This window comes from Budorcas taxicolor, chromosome 22 (assembly GCF_023091745.1).
Source record: "Budorcas taxicolor isolate Tak-1 chromosome 22, Takin1.1, whole genome shotgun sequence".
NCBI lineage: Eukaryota > Metazoa > Chordata > Mammalia > Artiodactyla > Bovidae > Budorcas > Budorcas taxicolor.
Genome location: NC_068931.1, coordinates 363179 through 375563, shown reverse-complemented (window position 1 = coordinate 375563; position 12385 = coordinate 363179). Strand labels below are relative to the sequence as shown.

General features: G+C 37.5%; 1 pseudogene; it reads right to left on the bottom strand.

Annotated features, from left to right (window-relative positions):
* Nucleotides 1–12385, bottom strand: part of LOC128067440 (frizzled-3-like) — a 68400-nt pseudogene that overhangs the window by 43481 nt on the left and 12534 nt on the right.

Below are 12385 nucleotides of genomic sequence, written 5' to 3'. Positions count from 1 at the left end.
CAGTTTCCCAAGCTTAGAAATCTTCAAAAAAAAAAAAATTTGTTTTGGCACATTCCTTCTCTCCAACTGCTTTTAATCCATCACCAACTCCTATCATTTCATTTCTTCTTTTTAAATATCTTTCAGATCAACTATTACTCTTGGCAGTCACTGTTCTTTCATAAACTTCGATCATCTCTTAACTGAATTACTGCAGAGCTCCTAAGAGGTTTCCAATTACAGTGTCTCTACCATCAAATATAACAAGAAAGCATATCCTGTCCACTCTCAGACATTCTCTGTGAAGCTTTCTCCCACCTCCTCCCCACCAGATTTAATCACCTCCTTGTCCATGCTACCAAACGGGTTGGCCAATTGCGGCCTACTGGTCAAATCAGGCCCCTTCCTATTCTTGTAAAGTTTTACTAGAACACAGTCACTCCTATTTTGACGGCATACTGTCTATGGCTGCTTTCATGGTATTAACAGCAGAATGAATGGTGGCAACAAAGACCATGTGACCCTAAATAAGCCTAAAGTTATTTAATATGTTATTTCATTTATAATACAATATTTATTATATTAGTTATGTTTCTCTTTATACAAAAATTTGACAACCTATGGACTATACAATTATATTTGCACTGTTCTGAGCAATTAGGTGTATTATCTCATTTATTTTTTACAACATTGCTAAGGGACAGATATTATTACTATTTCCATTTTACAGATAAGGAAACTGAGGTTTATTATTCTAGACCCCATGCTTTTAACTACAAAACAAGTAATGACTACTCTATTTTTCTCAAGCTTATTAAGAACAAAGATCATGCCTAAATCAGTTTTGTATTCCTAGAGACTCACACAATGTCTGACACAGTAGGTATTCCATAATTGTTTGTTAAGTTAATCTTACTAAAATAACCACTTTTACTCTGCCTTCTCTCTGATGAGCAATGACTCCACATTGCTCACTGTATCACGTCTAAACTCCTCTGGCTGGCATTAAGTCTGACCATAATCTGGGACAACTGAACCTAGCAAAGTTCAAAAAGGTTAATAACGATCAACTTCTGTTTCAGAATTGGCTGCTCTTCCTTCAGACGCTGTATGACTCTTACCCAGCACATGATATAAACTAAGCTGCTGATAAAACTCACCTGCCATCACAGGACCTGTGGAGGCTGCCGTAGTCGCTGCTCACTTTGCTGTGGACACTCCCTGCTTTGCTTCTCTGGCCATCCACCATGGCCAGCTGAGTTGAAGAAGCATGTGTGGATGTCCCTTGAGTGGAAGTTCCTCTTGATTTCCTTATAATAGGACTATTTGTATCCCTCAGGTTCCTGGAGTACCTGTCAGCTCTCGTTCACTATCATAGACAACAAAATACTAAGTGTAAGATAACAACCCTACAGAACAAAAACAATACTTTGACAGACTGATGTTATTCTTCAAAATAAAAAAAAAAAAAAAGCTCTCCAAACAATGTCTTTATAGGACAGATATAAGGTAACACTGTGGACAGAAGAGAGACTAAAACAAAAATCGGTGTCAATCTGTCCCCTCAACTGGTATGATGGAAAGAGGTTCGTATTAGAATAAGGAACTCAGGATTTTAGTTCCAACTCTATCAATAAATATGTGACCTTAGGCAAGTCACTATCCCCTTGTCTTAATTTTCCTCATCCATAAAATGAAAGCATACAATTTCATCATTTTTAAAAAGCCCCTTTCGGCTAAAGAAATTTATCATTCTTGAAGACACTGAAATATTGCAAAGGTACTACTACAAAGTAAAAATATTATTTTCTTGCATGGTTTATAGAAGTAGTGGAGGTCTCATCATGGCATAGATTCATTTTTTAATTTGTAAGAGCAGTTGATTTAGGTTACAAGTTGATTTTACGACAGAAGCTGTCATCTAGTGCTTGAATAAACATGACCTAACTAGAACAAAGCATATGAAAAATTAATTTAAGCAAACATACAATGAAGTCCCAGACATAATAAAGGCTTAGGAAAAAAAGAATTAAGGGGATGAATTATGTCCAGAGCTAAAGTTTTTAACTGCTATGAAAAGACTAAAAGCAGATAGGTGTTCATGTTGATGAACAAAATGGTAATTAAAGAGCCAATTAAATAGGTGCAAAGGTCAGTGTATCAGTTTGGGTAAATGACTGACTATAAGAATCATAAAGTTAAAGTTAGACAATATTATTAAAAAAAAAGTTGTGACATGTGAAGATTAGATCATAAATTGACAAAGTGCATATATTCTAAGTTTTCAAATTAGAAAAGAATCACTGCTGTTGTTGCCATTGTTATTTTTAGTGCTGGGATAGAAGAACTCAAAGACTAGTATTTGTTGAGTACCTGCATAATGCCAAGTGTTTTACATACAGTCTCTGTTAATCTTTCTTAATAATGTTTTTATTATAGAGATTAAAACCTAAACAGACACTTCTATGGGGCAGATATCCATCAAGAGTAAATATTGTGATCCTCATTTTATAGATGAAGAAAGTGAGGTCACAAGGGATTAAAGAACTTTTCAAAAGTCATATAGCAAAACAACAGTTGGGGATAAAACTTAAGTTTAAATGTTTCAAAGTGAATCATAAAGTAATGATAAAACATAATGTTTGCATATATCCTGAAAGTATCAAAAACTAAACAGAAGAAAGAACAACTCAAACATAGTTATTACAACATTTATTCTTCTGTCATCAATGGCCCTGTGCACATGTACATACATCCAAAGTTGCTCTGGACTGCTGAATTTATTTTCTAAACTTATTTCTTAAAATTGGTTCAAACTGACTTCTGGTCATTCCAAAAATTTAATCTACCTTCAAATGGTGAAGGTCTGTTTCCTCATTTTACAAATAAGAAAACAGGGGTCCAAAAAAATTAAGTCATGTGACCCAGATAACTCCAAAACAAGATTTCTAAAAATATTTCAACCAGTGTCAGAACTATTAGCATAAGCAATCTTAAATGTGGCTTCACTGAGAGAAAGAACACTAATTTGACTGTCATAATTTTAGAAGCCAGTCTTTCGACAGCACAGTATAACAGAGGGGTTAACAGTAAAGACTAGAGGCTAGAATCAGACTGCTTGGGTTTGAATCTCAGTTCTACCGCTCACTATTGAACCTTGGTTTTGTGTTCTGATCTGTAAAACGACAATCTTCCTCACAAGGTTGTCTACAGCATTAAATGATTTAGTGCTTAGAACAGTGCTTGGAGTATTAAGTGGGCTCGACTGGAAACCATTATTATGGTAACTCTCTAGCCATTTCTCAAAGGCTCAACCAGACAAATGCTAGAAATGACTGTAGGCTGCTCACACTCTGGAGGAGTGACTCTCTAGCCCAGAGCACAGTCCCAGCTGGGAGGGTCACAATGACTTTGTTGAGTCAGGGAAGTGGGGAGTCCATGGTTCCAGAAAACCAAATGGAAGGGTTTGGGGGAGGTCTAACCAGTTTCAAAAGGATTCTGGCCCAGTCATGATCCCCCAGATAACTGGGATGAGGCCCCAGTTGGTTTAGTTTAGCCCCATCTGGAGTTTCTAACACAACAGAATTGCTGTGTGACTGAATGGCTTGTGTGTGGCCCATAGGTGACCAGGAATGCTAATTCAAACCCTCTCCTTAGAATTATGTTTTACTGTGATTAAAATACATGATTAAAGTGATGTATGCACAGAGCCTCTCTGTGCATCAGTTTTCATATGTTTAACACAGAGATGATAATACTAGTCGTCACAGAAATGTCAAAAAGATCAGATAAGAATATATATATATATAAGCATTCATTTGTTTTTAATCATTGTATACAATGATTAAAATACATTTAAAAATTTCAAAGAATACACAGATAAATATCCCAAGTAAGGCTGTTCCACAGAAATCAAGGACTTGGTTTGTTTTGTTTGCTGTTGAACCTGCTGCTGCTGCTGCTGCTGCTAAGTCACGTCAGTCGTGTCCGACTCTGTGTGACCCCATAGACGGCAACCCACCAGGCTCCCCCGTCCCTGGGATTCTCCAGGCAAGAACACTGGAGTGGGTTGCCATTTCCTTCTCCAATGCATGAAAGTGAAAAGTGAAAGTGAAGTCACTCAGTTGCATCTGACTCTTAGCGACCCCATGGACTGCAGCCTACCAGGCTCCTCCATCCATTGGAGTTTCTAGGCAAGAGTAATTGAACCTGTGGCATCACCAAATAGTTGATGGCACACAGTAACCACTCATTAATGTTTTTCTCAAAGGATGAATTCCCAGAAAAGACATTTTTGTCATTGTTGAGTTAACCTTTCCCCTTCTTTCCTTCTCTGCCCAATGAAATTGCATTTAAAGGAGAAATGCACTGTCTGATATCACTAGCAGTAGTCTCAGATATGGTAATAAGGAATGTATATTTTAAAACTGTGATTTTTATAGATTTCAATCTAATCTGTGTAACAGAAGCTGCTAATCAGTGATAATTGAGAAAACACAAGATTCTGATAATGTTGTAATTTAAGATCTATTTTAAAAGTACATTAACCCATACAAAACACAATAACATTTTACATATAATCTTAAGACTTTTATAGAAATTCATTTTCCCAAAATTTATTTTCCGTGTAACTTGGGTTAAATAAAATCATAAGAACATGGATTCCACTAATTTAGAATTTGTGACAATTCAAATACAGTATAAATATTAGCTTTATACTTAGTAAAAAGTTTGAAGTCATCTGTTCCTTTGTGAATACTGCAGGATCTTATTTTGTTCTATTAATTAAGTGGTCAAAAAATGAAAGATTCCTCAAATATGGCCAAATCTTATATTTTACCATGACTCTCTAATATGCAATTTGGCTAACTATGAATTAAAATACCATCTTTAACATATTTCATTTTATCTGCTAGTATAATTTTACTATTTTGGCTTTAATGTGTATGACTTAGAATAAAATAACATGCTATCCCTTTAAATAATTGATGGTGTAACCTGGAAGAACAACAGACAATTGGAAATGGAAGTCTAATACTGTGTGACTTTAGCCAAGGCACTGAGCCTCTCTGTGCATCAGTTTTCATATCTTTAACACAGAGATGATAATACTAGTCGTCACAGAAATGTCAAAAAGATCAAATAAGGAGATATATATATATATATATATATAAAAGCATTTATTTGTTTTTAATTTTAAGAAGATTCTAATTTGGAATTTTTTTTTTTTTAAAAAGACTGACTTTCCCTCAAATATTCTGAATTCGTAAGGAATAGGCCTTAAGCCTGGTTCTACTTGGCTATCTTTTCTGAGTACGTTTTTAGGTTTAAGATTTAATCATACATGGTGGCGGCTGAGGTTATAATCTTGTTGGAATATTTTCTCCAAATCCAAATTGTTTCAACATAGAAAACACATACACACACAGTTATGTAAATGTGAAGCCTGTGAACACCATGATAATTTACTTCAACTTACTCTTTTATCCTACAACCATGAAAAAAAACTGGCCCATTCAAACCAAGTCTATTTGCTTCCAACCCCACAAATGGAAGGAATACCAACTATGAGAGCCATCAGGTATTTCATCAGAAAGAGAATCAGATCTGGACTCATTTGAGTAACCTACAAGAAGGGAAAGAAGAATATCTTAAATATATAAATAGAAATTTCTCTTAAAGACCACTGTAAAATCTTTTAAACAAATAGTAAAATAATTATATAAGTCTGACGTTTGCACTTACACAGTCTGATAATTTTCTCATTATATGGAAAAGATGTACTGCTGAAAATTTGACAATGACTATATATTCTATAGCCTGAGTTCTATAATTTTCTTGCTAGCCCATATTAGATATTGTCTAAAGAAAAAGATTACTAATATAGAAAATAAACCATGAATAGGAATAGAGGTGCAAATAATACCTATATTCTTCTTGGCCAATTTTGCTCATCCTATCATTGGTTATCACAATATACAATTAGGAAAGTGTTAATCATTTCCCGCATTTTAGTAGTTTCTGTTCTGTTATTTAATATGCTCCTCCTTTCATGTCTGCTTTGCTGGCTGTTTTCAAGCTTCCTCTTTAACCTATGAGTTATTTAAAGTACATTTTTTTAGTTTCTATTCAGGTGAGTTTTTTTAAAGATTTATTTTTGTTGTTGATTTCAAGTTAAATTATTATAGTCACAGAATGTAGTCTATTTGATTCTGGTTACCTTATGTTTTGGAAACTTCTTTTGTGATTTAGGACATAGTCCATTTTTTAAAGTATTCCTTCTGTGCTCAGAAATAACGCTTACTCTCTATTTGTTAGGTACAAAATTTTCTATATGTATTAGACCAACTTTATTAGTTGTGTTGTTCAAATCTTCTATATAGGCATATTGTAGTCTGGTTCCATACCACCACAATAAACAAATACCACAATAATGTGAATCATGGGGATTATTTTGTTTCCCAGTACATATAAAACTTATATTTGTATTATAATGTAGAATGTAGTATCTACTCATAGAGTCTAAATAACAATGCTCATATCTAAATTAAAAAGTATTCTATTGCTAAAAAATGCTAACCATCACTTGAGGCTTCAAGTGAGTCATACTCTCTTTGTTGTGGAGGGTCTTGCCTCAATGTTGAAGGCTGCTGACTGATCGGGGTGGTTTCTGTAGGATAGGATGACTGTGGCAATTTCTTAAAATAAGATAATAATGAAGTCTGGCGCATCCATTGACTCTTCCTTTCATGAAAAACTTCTCTGTAGCATGAATTACTGTTTGGTAACATTTTACCCAAAGTAGAACGTCTTTCAAAACTGAAGTCAATCCTCTCAAACCCTGCTTCTGTTTTATCAACTAATTTTATGTAATATTCTAAATCCTCTGTTGTCGTTTCATCAATCCTCACAGCATCGTCACCAGGAGTAGATTCCATGACAAGAAATCATTTTCTTAAGGCTCACCCATGAGAAGTAACTCCTCATCCATTAAAGTTTTATCATGGGATTGAAGCAATTTAGTCACATCTTCAGGTTCCACTTCTAATTCTAGTTCTCTTGCTATTTTTCTACCACACTGGGTGTTATTTCCTCCACCAAAGTCTTAAAGCCCTGCTAGGCACCATGAGGTTTGGAATCAACTTCTTTCAAACTCCTGCTAATATTTATATTTTGACCTCTTCCCTTGAATCATGAATGTTCTCAATGGCATCTAGAATGGGGAATCCTACCCAGGTTTTCATTTAACCACCCAAATCCATCAGAGGAATCACCATGGTAGTTATAGCCTAAGAATGTATTTCTTATGGGACTTCTCTGGCAGTCCAGTGGTTAGAATTTGGCACTTTCACTGTGGTGGCCCAGGTTCAATTCCTGGTCAGGAAACTAAGATCCTGCAAGCTGTGAGGTGTGCCACTCCCAAAATGTATCTCTTAAATAATAAAGCCTTGAAAGTTCAAGTTACTCCTTGATCAGTGGGCTGCAGAATGGATGTTGAGAAGGTAGGCATTAAACAACATTAATCTTGTACATCTCCATCAGAGTGCTTGGGTGACCAAACCGCATTGTCAGTAAGTAGTAATATGTTAAAAGGACTCTCTTTTTTCTCAGCAGTAGATCTCAACAGTGGGCTTCAAATATTTAGTAAATCATGTTGTAAACAGATGCGCTGTCACCCACGTTTTGCTGTTCCATTTATAGAGCACAGGAAGAGAAGATTTAGCATAGTTAAGAATGGCAAATGACCATTTTGTTACTGTTCAGCTGCCACATCATATCCTACTCTTTTGAAACCCCATGGACTGTAGTCCACCAGGCGCCTCTGTCCATGGAATTTCCCAGGCAAGAATACTGGAGTGGGTTGCCATTTCCTTCTCCAGGGAATTTTCCCCACTCAGGGATCAAACCCACATCTCCTGCATTGGCAGGTAGATTCTTTACCACTGAGCCACCAGACCAGCTGCATTAGCCCCTAACAAGACAGTCATCCTGCCCTGTGTAGCCCTCAAGCCAGGCACTGACCTCTCCTCTCCAGCTATGAAAGTCCTGGTGACATCTTCTTCCAATAGAAGACTGTTCTCTCTACACTGAAAATCTGTTGTTTAGAACAGCCACCTTCATGAATGATCTTAGCTAGACCTTCTGGGTAACTTGCTGCAGCGTCTACATCAGCACTTGCTGCTCTGCATGAACTCTGATGCTACAGAGATGATGTCTTCCCTTAAACTTCACGAAATCGACCCCTGCTAGGTCAAACCTTTCTTCTACAGCTTCCTCATCTCTCTCAGCCCTCACAGAATTAGCGTTAGGGCCTTGTCTTAGATTAGGCTTCGGCTTAAGAGAATGCCATGGCTGGCTGATCTATGTAGATCCCAAAACTTTCTCCATATCAGCAATAAGGCTATTTTGTTTTCTTATCATTCATGAATTCACTAGAGTATCATTTTCAATTTACTTTAAAAACCTTCCCTTTGGATTCACAACTTGGCTGTTGGGCTCAAAAGGCATAACTTTTGGCCTGTTTCAACTTTCAACATGACTTTCTCACTAAGCTTAATCATGTCTAGCTTTTGATTTAAAGTGAGAGGTATGCAACTCCTTTCACTTGAACCCTTAGTGGCCACTGTAAGGTTAGTTGGCCTGGTTTCAATATCGTTCTGTCTAAGTGAATAAGGAGGCCCATGGAGAGCCTTTTATATGTAAACCCACCCCCAAAACTTGTGTGACTTGCTTTATTGTGATACTTGCTTTATTGTAGTGGTCTGGAACCAAACCTGCACTATCTCAGAGATATGCCTATTACGCAAGTGTTACTAAAATGTGACACAGGGATATGAAGTGAGCAAATGCTGCTGGAAAAAAAGGCACCAACAGATCTACTCAACAGAGGGTTGCCACGAACATTCAATTTGTAAAAACTGTGGTGTCTGCAAAACAAGAGTCCAAAATGCAGTACCTGGATGCAATCTCAAAAAAGAATGATCTATTCATTTCCAAGGCAAAAAATTCAATATCACAGTAATCCAAGTCTATGCCTTGACCAGCAATGCTGAAGAAGCTGAAGTTGAACAGTTCTAGGACATACAAGACCTTCCAGAACTCACACCCAAAAAAGATGCCCTTTTCATTATAGGGGACTGGAATGCAAAAGCAGGAAGTCAAGAAACACCTGGAGTAACAGGCAAATTTGGCCTTGGAGTACAGAATGAAGCAGGGCAAAGGCTAATAGTTTTACAAGAGAATGCACTGGTCATAGCAAACACCTTCGTCCAACGACACAACAGAAGAGTCTACACATGGATATAACCAGATGGTTAATGCTGAAATCAGATTGATAATATTCTTTGCAGCCAAAGATGGAGAAGCTCTATACAGTCAGCAAAAACAAGACTGGGAGCTGACTGTGGCTCAGATTGTGAATTCCTTATTGCCTAATTCAGACTTAAATCGAAGAAAGCAGGGAAAACCACTAGAACATTCAGGTATGACCCAAATCAAATCCCTTACGATTATACAGTGCAATTGGATCTGATAGACAGAGTGCCTGAGGAACTATCGATGGAGGTTCGTGACATTATACAGGAGACAGGATGGAGACCATCCCCAAGAAAAAGAAATGCAAAAAAGCAAAATGGTTGTCTGAGGAGGCCTTATAAACAGCTGTGAAAAGAAGAGAAGTGAAAAGCAAAGGAGAAAAGGAAAGATATACCCATTTGAATGCAGAGTTCCAAAGAATAGCAAGGAGAGATAAGAAAGCCTTCCTCAGTGGTCAGTGCAAAGAAATAGAGGAAAACAACAGAACAGAAAAGACTAGAGATCTCTTCAAGAAAATTAGAGATACCAAGGGAATATTTCATGCAAAGATGGGCTCAATAAAGGACAGAAATGGTATGGAAGTAACAGAAGCAGAGGATATTAAGAAGAGGCGGCAAGAATACACAGAAGAACTGTACAAAGAAGAGCGCCACTACCCAGATAATCATGATGGTATGATCACTCACCTAGAGCCAGACACCCTGAAATGCGAAGTCAAGGGGGCTTTGGGAAGCATCACTATGAGCAAAACTAGTGGAGGTGATGGAATTCCAGTTGAGCTATTTCAAATCCTAAAAGATGATGCTGTGAAAGCGCTGCACTCAGAATGTCAGCAAATTTGGAAAACTCAGCAGTGGCCACAGGACTGGAAAACGTCAGTTTTCATTCCAATCCCAAAGAAAGGCAATGCCAAAGAATGCTCAGATTACCGCACAATTGCACTCATCTCACATGCTAGTAAAGTCATGCTCAAAATTCTCCAAGCCAGGCTTCAACAATACATGAACTGAGAACTCCCAGATCCTCAAGCTGGATTTAGAAAAGGTAGAGGAACCAGAGATCAAATTGCCAACATCTGTTGGATCATCAAAAAAGCAAGAGAGTTCCAGGAAAACATCTATTTCTGCTTTATTGACTATGCCAAAGCCTTTGTGTGGATCATAACAAACTCTGGAAAATTCTTAAGAGATGGGAATACCAAATCACCTGACCTGCCTCTTGAGAAATCTGTATGCAGGTCAGGAAGCAACAGTTAGAACTGGGCATGGAACAACAGACTGGCTTCAAACAGGAAAAAGAGTGCGTCAAGGCTGTATATTGTCACCCTGCTTATTTAACTTCTATGTAGAATACATCATGAGAAATGCTGGGCTGGAGGAAGCACAAGCTGGAATCAAGATTGCCGGGAGAAATATGAATAACCTCAGATATGCAGATGACATCACCCTTACGGCAGAAAGTGAAGAACTAAAGAGCCTCTTGATGAAAGTGAAAGAGGAGAGCGAAAAAGTTGGCTTAAAGCTCACCATTCAGAAAACGAAGATCATGGCATCTGGTCCCATCACATCACAGGAAATAGATGGGAAAACAGTGGAAACCATAGCTGACTTTATTTTTGGGGGGCTCCAAAATCACTGAAGATGGTGATTGCAGTCATGAAATTAAGACACTTACTCCTTGGAAGGAAAGTTATGACCAAGCTAGATAGCATATTAAAAAGCAGAAACATTACTTTGCCAACAAAGATCCATCTAGTCAAGGCTATGGTTTTCCCAGTAGTCATTCATGGATATGAAAGTTGGACTATAAAGAATGCTACATGTTGAAGAATTGATGCGTATGAACTGTGGTGTTGGAGAAGACTCTTGAGAGTCCCTTGGACTGCAAGGAGATCCAACCAATCCATCCTAAAAGAAATCAATCCTGAATGTTCACTGGAAGGATTGATGCTAAAGCTGAAACTCTTACTATTTTGGCTACCCGATGCAAAGAACTGACTCACTGGAAAAGACCCTGATGCTGGGAAATATTGAAGGTGGGAGGAAAAGGGGACGACAGACGATGAGATGGTTGGATGGCATCACCAACTCAATGGACATGAGTTTGAGTATACTCTGGTCATTGGTGATGGACAGGGAGGTCTGGCATGCTACAGTCTATGGGGTCACAGACAGTCGGACACGACTGAGTGACTGAATTGACTGAACTGTAGTGTGTGCAAAGCACAATAAAGGGAAGTGCAATAAAACAAGGTATATGTGTTTTCCTGACTAATTTTCTGTTTATTTGTTCATTTTTGTTTTTAAGGATATGTATTTATTTGGCTCCCTCGAGTCTTAGCTGCTGTGTGTGGGCTTGGTCGCCCTGCAGCATGTGGAATCTTAGTTCCCTGACCAAGGATCAAACCCACGTCCTCTGCACTGCAAGGCAATTCCTAACCACTGGACAGCCAGGTAAGTCCCCACCTATCTGTTTTAATAGAAATATGCTAATCTGTGGGCTCATCAGTTTTTCTTCCAATCCTGTCATTTTTCACTTTTAGGTCTATGTTATGTGTTATATAAATGCTCTAGCTACCCAATATACTTTAGTGCTCACTTTAAACAGTATTTTATCTGACTTTAATATTGCCACACCAGTTTTTTTCTTCATCATACCATCACATTTCTCAAGTGTATCTTTTCCTAGTTACCAATGTATTTTTTTCAAGACTGTCTGTGCAATACTACTGTTTATAAACAATATATAGTTTCCTCACACTAAAGTATAAACTCAATGTTTTTTCCCCCATTTTCCCCCCCATTTCCGGGAATGTCTTATTCCCAGAGCCTAGATCAGTCTCTGGCACATAGCAGGTGCTCAGTAAATGCACGCTTGAGCTACCTAATACTCCTTGTTATTATTTTCCAGAGACTCAGAACAACCTTTACAAAAATAATTGGTCTTGTTATCATTGTTAAGTGACTTTGCCAAAAAGTACACCCTCATCCTATCTTGAGGTTCTCTTTTCTTTCTGCTAAAGGATGTTCTTTAGAAATTCTTATAGATAGGATACGCTAGAGATAAATTTAGTCTTTGCCCCAAAATGTCT